General features: G+C 53.7%; 1 pseudogene; it reads left to right on the forward strand.

The window, feature by feature from the left end:
• The first annotated feature begins 494 nt into the window (after positions 1-494).
• On the forward strand, positions 495-2014 carry LOC142908573 (potassium voltage-gated channel subfamily A member 3-like; annotated as a pseudogene).
• The last annotated feature ends 3194 nt before the right edge of the window (positions 2015-5208 follow it).

The raw sequence follows: 5208 nt of genomic DNA on the forward strand, positions 1-5208 counted from the left end.
AGAGGAGTGCAGAACGCGCCCGAGAGTTCAACCCAGGGGTGGGCAAATTTCTTGACTCACGGTGCCACCAATGGGTTCTACAATTTGACAAGAGGGTGCCGGGCCAGGAACAGACGGATGGAGTTCTAGATTTGAAGCTTTCGTGACTGCAACGATCCATACTCTTTGGTTCTATTCGGTAAAGTCACGTAGGTAAAAAATAAAATAACAAAAATCACAACGTTTCGGTCCCTTCACCTGATGAAGGCCGCTTGTGTTGTGGCCGAAACGTCGTGATTTTTGTTATTTTATTTTTACCTACGTGACTTTACCGAATAGAACCAAAGAGTATTTACAGCCACTCTTACTTATACGAAACATGCAATTTCATTCCTGCGCCGCCACCGCTGATTTCCCACGTATCTTTTTTTACCCCACGTGGCTGTGTACCCACTGACATTTCTCGCTGTCGAAATCCGCCGCCTGCCAGCCTGACCCCCCCCCCCCCACCCAGACGCCATGGACGAGGCGGCGCCGCTCGAAGCCGGCGCCGGGACGGCAGCGCCGCTGACGCGCGAGGACCGCGGGAGGATCGTCGTCAACGTGTCGGGGCTGTGCTTCGAGACACGGCTCGAGATGCTCGAGCGGTTCCCGGACACCCTCCTGGGCGACCCCGGCAAGAGGTCGCACTTCTACGACCCCCTGCGCGACGAGTACTTCTTGGACAGGAACCGGCCGAGCTTCGACGCCATCCTCTGTTACTACCAGTCCGGCGGGCGGCTCAGGCAGCCGGCCAACGTCTCAGTCGATGTGTTCGGCGAGGAGATCGAGTTCTACGAGCTCAGCGGCGAGGCCGTGGTCAAGTTCCGGGAGGACGAGGGCTTAATCCAGGAGGAGGAGGAGGAGGAGGAGCCGCTGCCATCGGACGAGTTCCAGCGGCGGGTGTGGCTGCTGTTCAAGTACTCCGAGAGCTCCGTGCCGGCCAGGGGAATTGGCATCGTTTCCGTACTGGTCATTCTCATCTCCATCGTCGTATTCTGCCTCGAGACTCTGCCTGAATTCAGGGACGAGAATAGACGGAATTTTCTCCCGGCAAAGGACGTCAACGACACGCGGGTCGAAAGTACGGATCGCAGCCCTTTCACCGATCCATTTTTTATTGTGGAAACCATTTGCATCATTTGGTTTTCCTTTGAGCTGCTGGTGAGGTTTTTGATGTGTCCCAACAAACCAGGATTTTTCAAAAGCGTCATGAACATCATCGACATCGTGGCCATTCTGCCCTTCTTCGTTACCCTCGGCACGGAGATGGCCAAGCGCCGGGGCCGTGGCCAGCAGGCCACGTCGCTGGAGATTTTGAAGGTGATCCGGCTGGTGTGAGTGTTCCGTATATTCAAGATGTCCAGGCACTCCAGGGGCTTGAAGATTCTGGGCCGGACTTTGAAGGCGAGCACGAGAGAGCTGGGCCTGCTCGTGTTTTTCCTCCTCGTCGGCGTCGTCCTCTTATCCAGCGCCGTCTACTCGCCGAGGCCGACCAACAAAACTCGGAGTTCCGCAGCATCCCCGACGCCTTCTGGTGGGCCGTCGTAACGATGACGACGGTGGGCTACGGCGATATGTGTCCCGTGACCGCGGTGGGCAAGATCGTGGGCTCGCTGTGCGCCGTCGCCGGCGTGCTCACCATTGCCCTCCCCGTGCCCGTCATCGTCTCAAACTTCAACTACTTTTACCGCCGCGAGGCGAACGGCGACGAGCGCCACGCGGACCGCCCGCACCGGGAGGACGGCAAAAACGGCGGAAGCCGTCCACGGGCAGGTCCAAATACACGGAGATGCAGCACGGTGTGAGCAACGACGCTGCCTTCGAGGTGAAGATGCCCCTGCAAGCCGCTCGACCGCAACTGCGTCGACAAGAGGCGTCGAGGCCGATGTCTGATGCCCCCGCTTTCCAAGTCGTCACGGAATGCCATCGATGTTCTTGGTTCTCTCGGTAAAGTCACCACGTGGAAGGGAAACAATAAAAAAATTAAAATTTTCTTGCTGCAGTTTTCATAACCTGACGACGATTGCTCGTGTCGCGGTCGAAACGTCGTGAGAATTTTATTGTTTTATATATTTTCATATTTTATTGTTTCTCTTCTACGTGGTGGCGACTTTACCGAAAGAACCAAGAATATGAATCTCTGCAGTCACGAAAGCTTCACATCAAAAAGAAATGCCTTGAGTGAATGTTTCAAACAAGCGACGTAACGCAACTCCTGCTAACGTTCGCGGCGAGTGAAACCGCAGTGGCTTCCTGTCATGCCGCGTTGCTTTGTGGTGAACGCGTGCCAACATCGCTTACCTGTTACGCCACCGCCCCCTGTCGCTGCGCTTTAACGGTCGAGTGGGAAATTTGAGTGATGTAAAATGAATGTTTTTTTTAAATCAACTTCATGTCCGCGAAACGCAAGTGTTTCCGTGTACATGGTTGTCAGTGTGGCGTTATTTTGGAAGGAGGTTCGCAGTGAAAACCAAGCCACCCACCCGCCTGCATTTTGCAAGCGCACCATGCAAAGGCTGCCAACGCGAACATTCCTTCCCCTCTGTGGCCACAACGCAGCCGGGTTCACGGCTTACAGAGGGGTGGTCAGTCTTAATGCAGATCTGGGATGAGTTCAATGTCGGCTTTATCACAAACTGCAATGGCTTGTGTAGAGCAATGTCAAATCAAGGTTAATGTTACCCCACGTTTATCCGCTAGGGAATTCATTTCCAACTCGCAACGACGTGGCACTTTGGTTCGTCGTGTTGCCTGCGCTGTGAAGGCAGACGCGATGAGGCGTTGCACTCGATCGGGGAAACCCGGCCAACCTGAGCTCGAGTCCGATACACAGTTCACGTGTTTGTGGCGAGTGATACCTGAACGGGTCAGCAATCTGCGCTGCGCAGCGTGGTGAAGTTTGTATAAAACAAGCCTCATGGCCTGCCACGTTCGCACCAAGGCGACAACTCCCCCCATATTTGAGAATGGTACGAACATCGTCTCTCTAGTCATAGGAGAGAAGTCCCCCACGCACCCTCATCTTTGAGAACAGTTTCAACATCTATAATCTTGGGTTCTTTCAGTAAAGTCACGTAGATTGAAAAATAATTCAAAAAATGAATATAAATGTAGTGCCGTGAATTCACTCGGACGAGAACCGCCTTTCTTCCACTGTCACTTTTATTCCATCGTTCCGCACACACAGTAATTCTCCTCTTCGGGCTCCGCCAACTCGGACACTCTGATTCACCTCAGCACCGTCCGCTCATACTCCTCCCACACACAGTGGTTCTCTCTCTATCTCCTCACACACAGTGTCTCCGCTATCTCTTCACATGCAGTGACTTCCTCTATCTCCGCACACACAGTGACTTGTCTGTCTATTCACACACAGTGACTCTATCTATCTCCGCACACACAGTGACTTGCCTGTCTATTCACACACAGTGACTCTATCTATCTATTCACACACAGTGACTCTATCTCTGCACACACAGTGACTCTATCTGTAACTCTCCCTGTACCTATCTCCGCCGTAACTACCTCTCCGCTAACGCTAACTCTCCCTGTCGCTATTTACTGTCCTTTGGGTTCGGCTCTCAATCTATTCTTCCCTAACATTTGCCAGCTCTCCTCTTCGTATCTCTCCACCTCTCGCCAACAACTGCCCAACAACAACTCAACTCCCCGTTCAAATCACCTAGCGTTTTATCCCCTTTTCAATTAGCCTTAATTAATTGCCACGTGGCTCGCTGGCATTTTCCCGCCAGGTCCCACCTGTACAACGGCCAGACTTCACGACGCCGTCACTTAACGCTAACAGCCTGTTGACCAATCACAGCCCTCGTGCCATGACTCCTTTAATTACTTCGGTTTGTTTACGCCACCCGTGACTCGACCACCTGCTCGACCTTATGTGACCCACTCTGCCTGTATGTCTGTATGTACTGTATGTGGCTAATTTACCTATGCGTATCGTTTACCCCACTACATCACCCCCCCCCCCCCCCCCCCGTGATGAAAGAACCTAGCCGTTCCCGGCTACAATATACTCAAATTGGAGTAGTGGAGTGAAGCGGACAGAACGATGACAACATATATACAGAACGCATTTGCAACACATAACCATTTTGTACAACCACACAACGACACGCACACAACACCTTTATACAGAATTCCCAAACCCCCAAAGTCAACGTATTGTATTCCTCCTGGAACGGGTTCCCGCTGCCGGCCCATCTCCCCTGCACGGGACACCCTGCGGTAAGGGAGGGCCTCGCTCGTCTCGCCAACGAGGGGCGCTCCTGGGCTCCACCCTGCGCCCATCCCTGTCCCAGCGACACTCCGCTGGCGGGGCTGTCCGTCGTTCACGGTTGGGATGGCCATTGGTCCGGATTTTCGGCCGTTCAATCGGCGTCCGGTCGGTAACCCTGCCCAAAAAGGGCCATCCTGCAGGCACATGGGGGGCAGATCTCTGGGACACGCGCACTTGTGACCTCCCCACAGGTTCATCGGACACATCCAATACAGGCCGCTCTCGGATGGGGGATGACGCGTCATATGGTAACACAAATTTCTTCAAGCGCGACGGGTGAACAAACCATGTCCGACGACCGAATTTTATTCGCACACTCTGATCCCGTAAAACCTCCACAATATCAACGGGCCCCTGCCAGGGGTGGTGAAACTTCGGGGACGTTCCCACCGGCACCATGGGGCAGTGCAACCAGGCTTTATCTCCAACACTCCATGGCTCTCGTGGCTGCTGCCTGCCGTACAATCTTTCGTTAGCGGCTTGTCGTCGTGCCGTATTTTTCAATGCAGCCTCCCGGGCTTCCCTCAGACGGTCTAAAGCCACCTGCATTGGAGCAGGCACCGTCGTAGATTTTTCTCGCTTCCGAATTCCCAATTTAACAATAGCCGGCGCTTCTGGTTCCCGTCCATAAATTAGAAAAAATGGCGAGTACCCCGTTGAGGCATGCGGGGCCAATCTATACGCGGCCAGCGTCGCTGCAACATGCAGGTCCCAATCATCTTGAGCGGTGTTTACTTGGTGACAAAGCATGGTCGTCAGCGTCCTATGCAGCCGCTCGACCATCCCGTCAGTCTGCGGGTCGTACGGGGACGTCCGGATCTTTTTGGTCCCCAGCGAGTCACACACGTCTTTAATCAATTTCGATGAAAATTTCTGCCTTGGTCAGTAAG

Source organism: Petromyzon marinus, unplaced genomic scaffold (genome assembly GCF_048934315.1).
Source record: "Petromyzon marinus isolate PM22_M1 ecotype Great Lakes invasive population unplaced genomic scaffold, UKy_Petmar_22M1.pri1.0 PM_G_Scaffold_10, whole genome shotgun sequence".
Lineage (NCBI taxonomy): Eukaryota > Metazoa > Chordata > Hyperoartia > Petromyzontiformes > Petromyzontidae > Petromyzon > Petromyzon marinus.